Consider the following 16,911-nt stretch of genomic DNA (forward strand, 5'->3'; position numbering starts at 1 on the left):
TTATACGCTAGCATTATGAAGCACATTAACATTAATTCGCTGATTAACCCTAAACATGGTTTTAGGCATAGTGTATCTTGTGTCACTTGTCACTTGTGTATCTTGTGAACTGAATTTGTTCACGATGTGTGTGAAGTGCTAGATTGAGGGAATTGTGTAGATTCTAAGTTTATCGACTTCAAAAAAGCCTTTGAACGTTGTGGATCATGATTTATTATTTTACGAACTGCATTGTTTTAACATTAATCGGCAATAGTAATCACTTGGATAAAGAAGTACCTCACGCTGCAAAAAAATAATGGAAATACGTACTGTTGAATGGAGCAACATCAGATTTTATTGATGTAACCTCCGGCACACCTCAGGAGTCATTACTATAGGCCCTTTGTTATTTTTAATCTTTATAAATAATGTGTCAACAAATGTTCTGTAATCAATTAGATTATTCGCTGACAATTGTGCTGTGTACCACAAAATAACCTGCTCAGATGATGCTTAAAAAAAAAAAATTATGGCATTTTACATGCCAAAACCACTTTCTGACTATGAGGCACGCCGTAGTGGAAGAATCCGGAGATTTTGACCACCTGGGGTTCTTTAACGTGCACCTAAATCTAAGTACACGGGTGTTTTCGCATTTCGCCCCCCATCGAAATGCGGCCGCCATGGCCGGGATTTGATCCCGCGACCTCGTGCTCAGCAGCCTAACACCATAGCCACTGAGCAACCACGGCGGGCGTTCAGATGATGCTTAAAATTTGCAAAATGATTTGCATAGAATATGTAGGTTGTCCCAGCCATAGAGTTTCCTACAAAATTACTAGAGGGAGCTCTGGCGCTAGTGTCTACGTGAGCTACCATGGGAGCGGTTGTCCCAGCATGGGAATTATGGGAAGTACATGGATTTGCCTAAACTTCGTCCTTTTGGCTTCAAACAGCTTTGTGATTTTGTAAACTCGTCATTTTCAACAGTTTATTGCGTAATAAATAATTAAATAAACATCATTAAAATTGCCCGACGGCAGGATTCGAACACAGGGACTCTAGTACAGAAGCTTGATGTTGAAACCATTAAGCCACGGATGCATGTATCGACAGGCGAATGAAACGCACTTATGAACTTATCGCGGGCATACCAGTGCTTTGAGACGCTAGAGACGCTTGGCGCGTTTCGATTCGGGCACATAGACAAGCTCAATCGTTGCAATTAATAGCAATTGTACGCGTTCCCGACGTCTTCTGCACTTCGAAGAATATAGATTGCGCTGAAATATACGACAATAAGATTTATATAGCGTAATATACAAAGCCGCAAGAATGTCTGAATCCATAAGCACGAAGATCAGACAAATCCATGTACTTCCCATCATTCCCATGGTAGGACAACGACTGCAGCGCCAGAGTTCCCTCTAGTAATTTTGTAGGAAACTCTATGGTCCCAGCTAACTTGTACCAAGATTTTGAAAACACCTATGCGTTCTTCAGAACAGAAATCGCGTGGATGTTAGTGTTTATTAAACTTACAGTACCATTTTTTTTGCTCGTTTTAGTAATTAGCCGAGATAAATTAATCAACTCTTTAAATATAGCTTGAAACGTTCAGGCGTCAATAGGAAAGTTGTGGAGCTTCACAAATATTACCCAACCCAGGTACTTCTAACGAGATAGACTTAGCATGGCCATTTCTATTCGGGAAAAACGAAAGCCCGCGGAGTTTAAAAAATACCGCGTGACAGCACTCTCATGAGTGATTTGTAAAAACATTGCCAGCGCCGCGCCTTCCCTTCACTTACGAGAAAGGGCTTCAACCTTTGCTCGGCTGTGACATTACCGGCAGCGGCTGGTGACGGCGCTCCAGAAAAGCGCTTCGTCAGCAGCTGCTCGTGCCCGTCGCTGAAGAATTAACGTGCTGTCATCAGCCGTTTATTCCGATTTGACGAGAAGAGCAATTTTTTTCCCAGCGTTCAAGTCGATGCGGAATAGAAAAAATACACACAAAGCATGCATCATACATATGGAACCTGTGCGAGAGAGAGCATCATTTGTTACAACGCCGTTTTTCTACCAAGCTGTGCCAGTGGCTAGATGCATGTGAGCTCGACTATTACTGTCATGCCGTGCAACCGTTTCGAAAAATTTGTTTGCAGTGCCTAAAGCATGCCATACTCAAGCGAGCAGAAGGCGAACATGGCCTTGGGAGTGGCACAGGGCGACAAGAGGGAAGCTGCCAGTACCGAAATTGGCAATGTGGGGGATGACATAGCACGAACACAATTATGAGGAGTTACTTGACGCTGAAAGAAACAGGTAGTTTCAAGAAGACGCGGCACAGAAAGGGGACCATCAGTAAAAAGGCTGAAGGAGACGTTTTGGCTTTCATGACTGCAAACCCTCATTCCAGCATGCGTGATGCGAGTGGTGAGGTCGGCATTTCAAAGTCTTCAGTGTCAAGAGTTCTTAGGAAGGCTGAAATGCATCCGTATCACCTCTAACTGCATAAAAAGCTGCAAGAAAGAGACTTTTAATGGCGTCTTGATTTCTCAAATTGGTTCCTTTGAACAGTGACGAAATACTGGATTTTGTTGACAAAGTGCTCTGGACAGATGAGGCAACCTTCTCCAGAAATTCTCAAGTCAACATCCATAATGCGCATTACTGGAGCGATACGAACCCGCATTGGGTGGCGCAAACCAGACGCAAGTACCAATGGTCATTCAGTGTGTGGTGCGGTATCTTTGATGGAAGAATAATTGGCCCCATATTTTTTTTACCACATGTTCACTGATCAGCGGTACATGAACGACATCTTGGAAGGCCCAGTTGAAGATTTTCGCTGTGATCTTCTTCTTGCGTTTTTAAAGTGAACTTGGTATCAGCATGACAGTGCACCAGCTCACAGCAGCAGCTTTGCCCAAACCTGGCTTGACGAAGCCTTCAAACGCCAGTGGGTTGGGCATCATGAACCAGTGGCATGGCCTGCAAGGTCACTGGACTTGACACCTCTTGACTTCCTCTTGTGGGGACATGTGAAAGACCGAGCTTACCGCAAACTTACAACTACACCAGAAGTGCTATAGGCAGAGATTGCTGAGGCCTGTAGCGAGATGCTACATATCGGACGTGCTGAAAAGGTGCCAATACTGCGCATTATGGCAGAGGGCGACTTGTTTGAACGCATTCTTTAGACAGACATCACAGCGAATAAATCTCTACGACCATTATTCACGAAAAGAGTCATCTGTGTGAAACTTTTGTACAATGTGGAAAAGGCACGTAAGTAATATGAAATTACAAAGTCTCTCTGCCGACAAGGACTGGACAGGAAGCTAAAAAGCAACCTTCCATGTCAGTTTACAATTCTTCCTTTTGTGGCAACCAGCGTAATTCACACGACGTTATCAAGCTTGTTATAAAGCGTGTTTGCTTGTTTGGGTCTTGCTCCCAAATTCGAACTCATGAGCTTGCCATTTTTCCTCCGCATGCATTCTGCTAGCATGAGAGTGTACTTATCGCCGCAGAAGCGGGAGCCGCACTGTATTTCAACTGCCACCCGAACGCACTGGCGTCTATCTTGGAACTAAGCACAATGCGAACCTCTGTCGTGGGCAGCACGAAAGGCGCGAAGCGAGCGACGTTTTTTACAAAGCATGGTTAAGAGCGCTGTAATCGTGGCGCATTCGGGCGCACAGAGCGCGCTGTCACGTAGAATTTTTAACTCCGCAGGCTTTCGTTTCTCCCGAATAAAAAAGGCCACGCTAAGCCTATCTCATTGGAAGTGCCTGGGTTGGGCAATATTTGTGGAGCTCCACACCTGAACGTTTCAAGCTATATTTAAAAAGTTAATTTATCTCGGCTAATGACTTTCTTATCCCTTAACGGCCACGGTTAAGGTTAACGGTTAAGGGATAAGAAAAGAGCAGATTGGGTGAGGGAACAAACACGAGTAAATGACATCTTAGTTGAAATCAAGTAACAGAAATGGGCATGGGCAGGACATGTAATGAGGAGGGAAGATAACCAATGGTCATTAAGGGTTACGGACTGGATTCCAAGGGAAAGGAAGCGTAGCAGGGGGCGACAGAAAGTTAGGTGGGCGGATGAGATTAAGAAGTTTGCAGGGACGACATGGCCACAATTAGTACATGACCGGGGTTGTTGGAGAAGTATGGGAGAGGCCTTTGCCCTGCAGTGGGCGTAACCAGGCTGATGATGATGATGAATGACAGAAAAAGACGAGCAAAAATGGTGCTGTGAGTTTAGATAAACGCTAACAACATCCACGCAATTTCTGTTGTAAAGAACCCGTAGGTTTTTTTCAAAATCTTGGTCCAAGTTAGCTGGGACACCCATGGTGCAAAAAAAAAATGAAACATGCAACTAAATATGCAAAAAACGGTTCACACACATTTCACAAGAAAAAAAAAATGGTACAGAGTACGACCTACTACATCAATGAATCTTGCTTGGGCAACGCATTCTAGAATTCAAGTATTTAGGAATATATCTTACGCAGTCCATGTCTTGACGCTATCACATTTACCACATCAAAGGAAAAGCATGCAAAACGTTGGGTTTCTTGCGACAGAACACCATGCTCTTTCCGAAACAAGCTCATGAGCCATTATATAAAACATATGTAAGTTCTATCATATGGTTGTACAGTCTGGGATCCTGCAACAAACATTGACAAGGATCGATAGAATTGAGAAAGTGCAAAATCTTGGAGCCCAATATGCTTTAGGTAATTACAGCAGACAGCTTAATTAGTATGACTGCTGCAAAACAGATATTGGTATAGGAGCTGCTAGAAGAAAGAAGACAAAAATTACGACCCAATATAGTTCTTCCACAACATCTACAATTCTAGAAATGGCATAGACCACGATAAGTACTACAGTCTATGACCTCATTATGTATTCAGCCGTTTTGACCACGTGCACAAGGTGCGTGAATATAAGAGCCGAGCTGAACAGCTCAGAAATTCATTTTCCCCTCAAACGATCCGTGACGGGAATCATCTACGATCGGCCATTGTGCATATTACTGATAATTCCAGCTTTGCTGCAGCGCTTTGAATGTGTATGCTCGCTTGTTTTGCATTGAAAACTAGTACTGCCCTCTCACCTGTATGCCATGCTCAAACATTTCTTGTATTCTGCTTCGATTTTTGTTATCATATGTATGTGCCCCCCCCTCCCCCCCACTGTAATGCCAATTAGGTGCTGTGGGCAATATAAATAAACAAACAAATAAATACTAAAAACTCCATTAGCCCAGATAATGTTAATAACATGTTTCTCCATTATTCTTCTCTTTGGATGAAACAATACCTGATGGTTATGTTTCTATCCACTGTACTGTTATCATGGTAATTACAGACCAGTTCTCTCTCTCTCTTTTTTTTTGTAGGATTTGCTGCTAGGCATAAAGAATAAAAGAAAGTTAAATAAATGTTTCCAAGAGTTCTCCCACTGTACAAGTTTCATGAAAAGCAATGTTTGTTAAATTACAGATATATTGTTAACTTCTCACTCCTACAAGTTCCAACATCATCCTAACATATAACGAAGTTCCTTGAATCTAGCATGCCCTTTCTAATGCTCAGCAGCATTTCCACTGTGGATTCAGCACCATCACTCAGCTAACTGAATTCTTTTATGACACCTCTGTAGCTCTTGACCTATGTCTTCAGGTTGATGCAATAGTAATAGACTTTTCCAAAGCTTTCAACATTATCACTTACTCTAAACTACTGCATGCACAATTTTATGTTAAATAACCCTTAACTTGTTGATTCTAATACGGTCTGAAATTCTGCAATATATTTCTAGTACATCAGGTTCTACTCTGTATTCTCTTCATCCATGTGCTCTTGCGTTCTTGGTTGCTGGCACAATATGCCAGACTCACACACTTTCCTTCTGCATACGGGGCAAGTTTTTACCGCCTTTTCCTCGCATCAACTTCAGGATCATCAACCATTTCGTTGTGCACGCAACAAGGATCCTCAAGATTCTACAGTCCGAATGAAGAACACAGGCCCGGCTCTACAGGGAGTACTTGTTTCTACAAGTGAACAGGACTGCTTCCAGACCCTCGGCTCCACGCATACCGCTGGACCAGTGACCAGAAGATGGAGGTTCTCTGGCATATTTTACCACCTTGACTTCGAGCACTACAGCTCGTCAAGAAAAATATGAGCCCTTGCAACCCTGTTCACGTCGAAGGTGATGCGGATATTCTAGTGGACATACTTTGCACCCGTCAGCTTGGGCCAAAGTGCTCCGTTAAACCTAGGAAAAATGCACCAGAACTGCTGGCGATGGCCCGACAAGTAGCAAGACTCACACCAGAAGATGACAAGAACAGCTGTATTTCCCAGAAAGTGGACGTTCTTGAATGCTCAGTGAGGTCTAATTGCACAGTGCCGTTCAAAACAGCATCTGACTTTTTGTGCAATAACCGCCTTTGCATTCTTTCAGCCGATAAAGAGGGTGGTTTTGCCGTTTTTTCCACATGACGTGTTTCAAAGGAAAGTTGCCAAAGCTGCCAACAGCAATTTCAATAAAATGGACCACGTATGCCTTAAAAAAGCCAAGGCAGTAGCTACGAAACTGTGCAAATGGTTAGGAATGCAATCACTTGTCAAGCAAATTCAGGGCAAGAAAACACATTGTTTAGATATGTTTCTTGACACATAGGAATGGTTGTCCCCTTCGTAGGATTATTTAAGAGAAGAAAACATGGCAGAAATGTTAACTCTTATTCTGCAAGATAAGTTAACTATGCTTAAAATTGAAGACCCATTCCTAGTTAAGAATTCCACTCAGGTTGTTGAATATTTTCAGCAGCATAAGAATGCGAATGTGTTGGCCTTTTCGATCAATATAAAAAACATTTTTTACTCTTTGCTGCAAGATACACTACTACTGTGCATTGAACAGGCCAATGACAGGTTAGGTGCTGTTTCCTTCCAAACAGTTGTGGAGTACCCATTAGCGGTTTCTTGGAATTCCTTGAGGTGTATCTAAGACCTACCTTAGATCTAAGGTATCTAAGATCTACCTGTATCTAAGATCTACCTAAACAAGAAAAAACACGGTCAGCGCTGACTTCCAAGTTAATTTTAATTGTAGAAAAAACAATTATATAGGACTATGCAATGACTATCGAGTGATAAAAATTATAGAATCTGAACAACCATCACTCATCATCATCATCATCAGCCTATTTTATGCCCACTACAGGACAAAAGCCTCTCGCTGCGGTCTCCAATTATCCCTGTCCTGCAAGAACTGATTCCAACTAGTCCCTGGGAATTCGCTAACTTCATCGCCCCACCTAGTCTTCTGCTGTCCTCGACTGCGCTTCCCTTCTTTTCGCACCCATTCTGTAACCCTAATGGCCCACCGGTTATCTAACCTATGCATTACATGGCCTGCCCAGCTCCATTTTTTTCTCTTAAGGTCAATTAGAATATCATCTATACCCGTTTGCTCTCTGATTCAAACCACTCTCTTTCTGTCTCTTATCGTTATGCCTAGCATTCTTCGTTCCATCGCTCTTTGCATGGTCCTTAACTTGTTCTCAGGCTTCTTTGTTAGTCTCCCAATTTCCTGCCCCATATATCAGCACCGGTAAAATGCACTAATTGTACACCTTCCTTTTTAACGATAACAGTAAGCTTTCAGTCAGGAGCTGACAATATCTGCTGCATGCACTCCAACCCATTTTTATTCTGTAAATTTTCTTCTCATGAGCAGCGTTCCTTGTCAGTAATTGACCTAGATAAATGTACTCCTTCACAGACTCTAGAGGCTGACTGGCGATCCTGGACTCTTGTTCCCTTGCCCGGCTATCATGATTATTAGCTTTGTCTTCTGCATATTAATCTTGAACCCCACTCTTACACTTTCTCTGTTAAGGTCCTCAATCATTTGTTGTAACTCGTGTCCAGTGTTACTGAACAGGACAATGTCATTTGCAAACCGAAGGTTGCCGAGATATTTGCTGTCGGTCCTTACTCCTAAGCCTTCCCAGTTTAATAGCTTGAATACTTCTTCCAAGCACGCAGTGAATAGCATTGAAGAGGTTGTGTCTCCTCGTCTGACCCCTTTTTAGGTAGCTTCCGACTTTTCTTGTGAAGAATTAAGGTAGCTGTAGAGTCACTGTACATACTTGCCAAGATATTTACGTAAGTGTCCTGTACTCCTTGATTACGTAATACATCCATGACTGCTGGTATCTCTACTGCATCACATGCCTTTTCGTAATCTATGAAAGCCATATAGAAAGTCATCACAGGTTGGTTATTTTTCAACTTGTACTCGTACGGTCTAGTGCTACCACTGCTGCCGAGTGATCGTGTTTTTCGACGTGACAACTAAATCATGTCAGACTGTCTTGTTTGCCACAAACTGCTTCACGACGATGAGCCATACGTATCATGCTGTGAATGTGATTTTAGTTATCATGCGGGCACTTGCTCGGGAGTAACATTAAGTACGTACCAAAAAAAATCCGAAACCGCCTTGAAATTTTGGAAGTGCACCACATGTAAAACAGGCAGGACCAGAAGCGGTCCGAGTACAGCAAATGATGACGAAGGACCAGAATTGAACCTAAAAAACACAAAATTTCAGAAATACACCGCAAGCTTGCTGTGCTGCTTGAAATGAAAGTCAAGATAGATGCTCTGGAAGAAATAAAAGAAACGGTGACAAGCGTTGAACAGGCAATGCAGGAAATGGCTACAATATATGATGAGGCCATCCTTGAGATGAAGCAGCAAAATGCAGACATTGCAGGCCTTCGAAAGCATGTGGAAAAACTTGAGGTCGAGGTAAAAGAGCAAGAAATCAACAAACTTAGGAAAGACTTGAATGATATCGATCAGTATGGCAGATACCTGAATTTGGAAGTGCATGGTCTGCCGCATCATGTCAATGAAAACTTGCTAGAAAAGTTGAACTGCTTAGCAGATGATCTCGAGCTTCCACAACTTTCGAAACAGGACATTGAAGCCATCCACCGCATTCTGTTGAAGGTCAGGGCTGACTCAGTTGACATTGACAATGAAACAATCAGCACAGAAAAATCAGAAAACGTCCTACCTATCCTGGTTCGCTTCACTTCTCGCCCTACCAGAGCTGCTTGGCTCGGGAAAAAAACGCAACTGAAAAAATAAAAGTAAAAAATTTACCTGAATGAAAATCTCACAGCGCAGAACAAAAAGCTTTTCTGGCATGTGAAGATGCGGGCGGCTGAAAAAGAGTACAAGTTCGCATGACACACGAATGGAAAATTCTTCGTGCGTCATGGTCCTCGTAATTGAGTCTTCAGGGTTATCACAATGTATGACCTTGACAGAATAAGATAATCGGGCAGCATGGTTTTGTACGCGCATTCTTCAAGATGGCAATCCCTTTTCAGGAATGCAAGTACTACGACAAGCTTTCCTTCAGACATAGCAGAGAGTTATGGGATAGAAATCAGATGCCTTTGTTTCATTTCAATGCACAAAGTTTAAAAAGTAAGCACGAATCTATATGCATGCTTCTACATGAATTACAGCATGAAATTGATATTTTAGCATTCTCTGAGGCTTGGTTCCACGATGAGTACGATGCTGTACACTTCTCTGGCTATAAGTGTTGTTCACTGTCCCGAAAACATAAGAAAGGGGGTAATGTAGCTTTTTATGTAAAACACGATCTATGCTTTGATGTAATTTCCGAGTTTTCTGTAATGCACGAGCACTATGAATCCCTCAAAATCAAGTGTGTGAATACTATACTTGTGGTTATTTAGAGGCCTCCATCCGGTGTTGTACCCATGTTATTAGATTTCATTGAATGTATGTTGGATTTTTGTACACAGCTTGACACTCCCCTCATTGTAACGGGCAATTTTAATATTAACCTGCTTTCAATAGACCGATCCAGACAAGCATTTCTGGATGTTTTCTTTTTGTTTGGCTACGAAAATGTTATTAATGTTACAACTAGGGTGACGAACAATTCTGAAAGCCTACTTGACTTGTGTTTTACAACGCAATTAACTGGATTAGAGTCGGGTGTCCTCATCTCTGATGTGTGTGATCACATGCCTATTTTCCTGTTCTTTACACGTGAGATGAAAGTGTGCCGACAGTACAAAAGTGACATGCGCTTACAGTACAGATTGATAACCAAGAACACCATTGCTGATTTTGAAGCATCAGTCAGCAAAGCGTAATGGTCTGAAATATACGCATTGACAGATCCTGTCAAGGCATTCAATCGCTTTCTCGGCATAATCAAAGACCTTTATTACAAAGCTTTCTCTCTAAGAGCAGCTAGAAGAAGCAAGAAATGCAGGAAACCGATGGGTTGACACTGTGCTTCTAAAACGAATAAAGGAACGCGATAGACTTTTAGCTACTTCTTTAAAGACAAGGCAACCAGAGTACTTAATGAAATACAAAAAGGGTCAGGAATAAATTAGGAAAGGGAGAGGTATTATGAGAATAAGTTCACTCATATTCTTAATGATCCAAAAAAAGTTAGGAAAACATTGAATAAGCTGCTTCCGAACAGTGACCGAAACTCTGTTTTTGAGGTTATGGATAAAGGCGTATCTTTCACCGAGACTGCACTGGCTGATAAGTTTAATCAGCATTTCTTACAATGTGGCGCGTTTGATGCTGATAGGCCAACTTACAGGTCTTATATTGCATGTAGTATGAGCAAGTCGCTATTTCTTGCACCAACAGTTTAGGCTGAAATAAGTAACTGAGTTCTAAAGTTAAAGAATTCCACTGCATGTGGTGTGGATGGCATAAAGGCAGAACCAATAAAAGCTGTGACGCTGCATATTTGTAAAGCAATGTCACACATATGCAATTTAATTTTGTGTACTGGCACATTCCCCGATGAATTACAAGATTGCACAGGTATTGGTAGCTTTTAAAAGGGGAGAAAGGAATGACGTGAACAACTACAGACCAATTTCAGTTCTCCCAATCTTTTCCAATATAGTAGAGCAGGTCGTCAACGAAATAATTTTAAATTTTTGTACCCAAAATAATATTATAACAGAAAAGCAATACAGTTTCCGAAAACACCAATGTACTGAAATGGCGTTGCTAAAGATAAAAGAAAAAATAATAAGTAACTTTGAGGACAAGCTGTACACAATAGGAATATTTCTTGATTTTAAAAATGCGTTCGATTTCATTAAACACGATCTCTTCTTACAAAAGTTAAATGAGTATGGCATTAGGGGAACTGCTCTTAACCTAATTAAAATTATTTAACCAACCGACTACAGTGCACATACATTTGTCATTCCAAATCAGCAATGGGTGAAATCAAATATGGTGTCCCGCAGGGGCCCATCCTATGGCCACTTCTTTTTTGATTATACATTGATGACGTCACAAACATGCCTCTAACACCTGACATAATCATGTATGCTGATGACACTAATATCTTCTTTTCTGGTGGAAACTTGCTTACTCTCGAGCAAGAAGCAAATATTTGGCTCAGTAATTTTTCAGACTGGCTTAGAGCAAATAAGTTAGAATTAAACACTAAAAAGACAAAACACATTAATTTTTTGGCCTCGTAACAAGGGTATTGATGATAGCTTAGTATTACAATTCCTTGATGAAGTCACTATACGTTCTATGTCCCAGAGGTTCCTTGGTGTTATGTTTGAAGAAAATTTAAACTGGTCCCGTCATGTCGGCAATATTAAAACCAGCATTGCAAGATCCAACGGTGTTATTAGTAAATTAAAACGTCTATTACCTTCTAGATTAGAAAAAACAATTATACTATAGCCTAGTGCATTCGCGCCTCCAATATTGTTTGTCTGGTGTAACACAACGAAAACCAACATCCATAGTTTACCAACCTTGCAGAAACGCGTGATTCGGGTAATTGAGAATGCGCCCTATAGAAGCCACTCCCCGCTCCGCTTTTCAAGAAGAGTTGTATTTTAACAATAGAGAACCTTCTTAACAAAAAAACAGCCATTGCAATATTTTAAGTGGCAAGACTCAATGAAGGCGCCTTTTTTAAAGCATACCTCCCGAATGAACATAAATACAACACAAGGCAATTAACTTACAACAAGGGCAAGATCCGTACAAATTATGGCATGCAAAAGCAGGCATTCATAGTTGCAGATTTTCGTAATCATCACCCGGGCTTACTCACTATAATAAATGAATCACCGTCCCTAAGCACTTAAAAAAAAGTGAACATGTATTTGCTGTCACTTCAGGTATAACTGTTCATTCTTTTGTACTCAAATCGCATTCAGTATTTCTGTTACGTATTTCACGTACTTTTCCTTTTTTGTGTGTATGTTTCCACTTTGTAACCATGCTTACCCTGTGTGCTTGAGTGTGTTGTGCACTGGGAACGGGTTGGGGAAGGGGACTGATACTTAGGCATTCGTGCCTTTTTGTCAGCCTCATTGACAGAGATTTAGTTTTTTTTCTGTCAAATAAACATTAATTAATTAATTAATTAATTCAGAGAGGCTTATTGTATTCTGCGGATTTCTCGATGACCTAATTGATGACATGGATGTGATCCATTGTAGAGTATCCCTTCCTGAAACCTGCCTGTTCCCTTGGTTGACTAAAGTCCTGTGTTGCCCATATTCTATTGGAGATAATTTTGGTAAAGATTTTATATAATACTGGGAGTAAGCTAATGGGCCTATAATTTTTCCATTCTTTAACGTCTCCCTTTTAGTGGATTAGTATATTGTTTGCATTCTTCCAGTTCTCTGAGACCCTTGAAGTCGATAGACACTTTGTATAGAGAGCCGCCAGTTTTTGAAGCATTATGTCTCCACCATCTTTGATTAAATCGACTGGTAGTCCATCTTCCCTTGCCACTTTTCCCCATTTCATGTCTTGCAAGGCCCGTCTAACCCCATCGCTAGTTGTAGAAGGAGTCTCTGCAACCTGTTCATTACTGCTTTGAATGGAGGTATCGTGGCTTCTCCGAGTGCTGTATAGGTCAGTATAGAATTCTTCCACTGCTTTTACTTACCATCGAAATTGCTGATGATATTACCCTGCTTATCTTTCAGTGCATACATCTTGGTTTGTCCTATGCAAAGTTTCCTTCTCACCGATTTCATGCTGCGCCCATTTTTCACGGCATCATCAGTCTTTCTCACGTAATTTCGAATGTCCCTTATTTTTCTTTGTTGATCAGTTTTGACAGTTCCTGTCTTATCTCTTGAGTTGGGCACTTTCATTCCTTGTCATTTCTTAATTAGGTCCTTAGTTACTTGGGAGAGCTTGCCTGCTGGTTGCCTTGGTACCTTACCTCCCACTTCTATTGCTGCCTCTGAAGCCAGCCTAGTTACAGTTTCATTCATTACCTCTACGTCATCACCTCTCTGTTCTAAAGCTGCATATTTGTTTGCAAGTAGCAGCCTGAATTGGTCTACTTTTACCCTTACTGTGTCTAGGCTGGCCTGTTTCTTCCTGACCAATTTTACTTTTCCTCTCCTCAAATTGAGCTGTATCCTAGACCTCGCCAACCTATGATCACTGGACTTAACACTTCAACAACCTTTACTAGGCTGGGATCGGCAGAAAGTATGAAATCTATTTCATTTCTTGTTTCACCATTAGGGCTTTTCTATGTCCACTTTCCACTTTGTTCAGGAAGCGTGTGAACATGCTTCCTGAAGAAGGTGTTCATTATTCGCAGCTTATTCCTTTTTGCGAATCCTACCAGCATCTCTCCTCTAGTGTTCTTAGAATCGATGCCGTAGTTGCCAATTGCTTGTTCACCAGCCTGCTTTTACCCCACTTTTGCATTGAAGTCGCCGATTACTACAGTATACCGAGTTTGTACTTTTCTCATTGCTAATTCAACATCTTCATAAAACTGATCTACTTCATCATCATCATCATGACTGGATGTTGGAGCATAGGCTTGTACTGCCTTTAATCTATACATCTTATTAAGTTTCATTACAACTACTGCTACCCTCTCATTAATGCTGTAGAATTCGTCAGTGTTGCCGGCTATGTGCATATGGATTAGGAATCCTACCCCATATTGCTTCTTATCGGGGAGACCTCTATAGCAGAGGACATGGCCGTTAGTCAGCACTGTATAAGCCTCACCAGTTCTTCTAAGGTCAATATATCCCAAACAATGCCTGATAGTTCCTGAAAGGGTCCTGCTAAGCTAGCCTCACTCGAGAGAGTTTGGGTGTTAAAGGCTGCCAGGGTCAGTTTCCATTGGTGGCTTGTCCAGGTCCAGAGGTTCTTAGCACCCTCTGCTGCATTACAGCAGAGGGTGCAGAGGATCTTGGTCAGGTGCTCCGCAACTGCTGGGGACTGAAGGCCATTGGTTGATCGAATGAGGCTTAGGTGCCTATGAGTACAGAGAAGTCCACCTTGAATAACAGAGCTGCACTCACTGCCCTGCCCGTGTAGTATGCAGTATGCCCTATGCCAGGTCATATGATTGCCGAAATGAGTAATGACACCATGGCAAAGAGCTGTCGGTGTGGCAGTGAGTCAGCAGTGGATCGGAGCTGCAGGGGACTGGCCTGCAAACACAGGCTTCTTCTGCAATACATTGCCACACAAGAAAAGAATCCAGATGTCTTGCTCAATTAAGAACTCGACAGCATATCCCCCTTACAGGCTGTCCAGTGTATGGTGCTTACACAATGCACACAACATTCGTCAGAAAAGACCTAACTGCCATGATAACTCGCAAAACACTACATAGTACAGCAATCTGCCTGATGCCAAAACACAAATGCAGGGCACAATGTGAATTATTCATAAGAAACGTATACAGCCCTCCTAGGGAGAAACAGCTGCTCACACCTCGTGGAGCTGCACAAAACACTTCTAAAAAAAGTGCCGTACACGACATGATACTAATAGCGCAACTTACCTTACTCAATCAGCCCGGCTCCCCTAAGAGACATAGAAACACAGTGGAAAAAGATGGTGGTCATTAAGTATTGTGAAATTGTAAAACCTTAAAATTTTTCATCATCAGTTTCAAAAGCAGAGCTCACGTTGGCAAAATAAATTTTAAGTGTTTCACAATTTGACAATGCTTCATTGCACCACCATCTTGTTGCAAATAACAACTGCCCACATAGACATTCTACCCAAAAGTAATAGCTTCCATGCCTAGAATCATTTTTATTGTACAATCAATAATGCAGGCGATTGCAGTCAAAATGGATGAATCTCAGCTCCTTTCAAAAGATAGCTTACTCATGATGGGATGCTTTACAACTAATCATAGAGAACAGTTTGGTTTCTTGATTTTGGCAACTAATCACATGGGTTCAAAGTAAAGGGAAAGGTACCTTTTAGCTCTAAGGCAGTTTTTATGAATGTCCATCAGAAGTGCAAAAAGCAGATGTACTGTAGTGAGGGGAACATACAACATGCTCAAGGATCATACTCAACATATACTTGCAGCTCTGCCTGGCAGTTAGCAATGTGGGAGACAGAAAATGAGTGACCCTTGAGGAGGTTGTGTCATACTAATAGTGATTGTTCTGTGCGCATCGCAAATGCACAGCCGGACTTTTCTTTCAAGAGGGAAGCGAGCCTTCCTTACTTTTATTGCTTTCTGTTTCACTGATCCCCCGCGGACCCCGAGCTGTGCGCGAGAGAAAGGACCCGCTCCCTCCGTTCGGTTCCTGGAAGTGACCCAGTGACGACACTTCGAGGTGTCGGGTAATGTTTCCCGGGCCTGGGGGCGACAGCGGGGATGGAAACCGCGGTTCGAAAAATGCGGGATGGGCAGACTTGCCCCACCGGCCCTAGAGACAGGACCACTTTGTTACAAGTCGAAAACTGAACGTTTTGTGTATTTTTAACTTGCTTTTTTGACATTCTTAGGGTTATTAAAGTTTGTTTTAAATGTTCAACTGCATTCGACCCGTTATCTAGCTGGACAGTGGATGCTTTGATCCCATCAAGTGCGATCCGAGAGGCCAGTATACATGACCCTTGTGGTTAGTGAGCTTGCGGTATATTAAGTTACTGCCCTGATAACCCCGCCAGCTTTTCTCAATGCACTTTTCTTTCTTGTGGCAGCTGTTAAGGAGCAAGTGGCGTAAGTCAAATTATTCTACCCGTTCTAGCAGTGTACTAGCAGTAACAAAACTGCTTGAAGTTAAGAACCAAGACTCATGAAAGAAATAAGCTTGTCCAGTGGTGTCATGTTTAGTAGGTCACCAGCAAAAAGCTAGGCTGCTTCATAAACATACTTTTGGTGATGTGTACTTAGCTGACATGCAAAACCAGAGCTATATATGAGGGCAAATGAAAGTTTTGCCCCTATTTTCTTTTAGCCAAATTATGGCTGTAAATGTGAATTCAACATATCAATTCCCAGCAGTGGACCTTTCTTGGACCGGCACGGCCTTATCTGCCGGTAGCTCCGGGGCACGGTGCAGCTGTTGGCTGTTGAAGATGGCAGTTGTGCTTCACTGTCCACGGCGTACGAGCAACGAAGTGTGATTCGTTTTCTATGGAGCAAGGGACAAATGCCCATCCAAATCCATACGGAAATGCAGTCCACATATGGGGAAAGGTGTCTCCCTTTGTGAAGTGTGAGGTGACAGTGTTGTCAATAAATCAATAAAGTGAGTTTACGAAAGGTCGTGAAGACTTGCATGACAATGAGTTTTCGGGGAGGCCATGTGCGTAAGAATTCTACCACGGGGGCATCTCAAATGTAGCGCTGCAATAGGACAAATATCTGAACCAGTGTGGGGACTAGGTGGAGAAAGAGTGTAGGGTACGTAGAATAGTATGTATATATATGTAAATACCTGTATGTACCTTATTTTGGCTTATTAAAAAATAGGGGCAAAGACTTTCTGATTTGCCCTTGTACTTTGTTG

The 16,911-nt window shown here is 42.0% G+C and overlaps 1 long non-coding RNA gene across 1 annotated transcript; it reads left to right on the forward strand.

Annotated features, from left to right (window-relative positions):
• Window positions 1–7,244: 7,244 nt before the first annotated feature.
• On the forward strand, window positions 7,245–16,668 carry LOC139047645 (uncharacterized). The gene is made up of 2 exons (XR_011507289.1): window positions 7,245–8,304; window positions 16,401–16,668. It is a non-coding gene; the product is annotated as an uncharacterized lncRNA (long non-coding RNA).
• The last annotated feature ends 243 nt before the right edge of the window (window positions 16,669–16,911 follow it).

The sequence above is a fragment of the Dermacentor albipictus genome, chromosome 1 (assembly GCF_038994185.2).
Source record: "Dermacentor albipictus isolate Rhodes 1998 colony chromosome 1, USDA_Dalb.pri_finalv2, whole genome shotgun sequence".
NCBI classification, from domain to species: Eukaryota; Metazoa; Arthropoda; class Arachnida; order Ixodida; family Ixodidae; genus Dermacentor; species Dermacentor albipictus.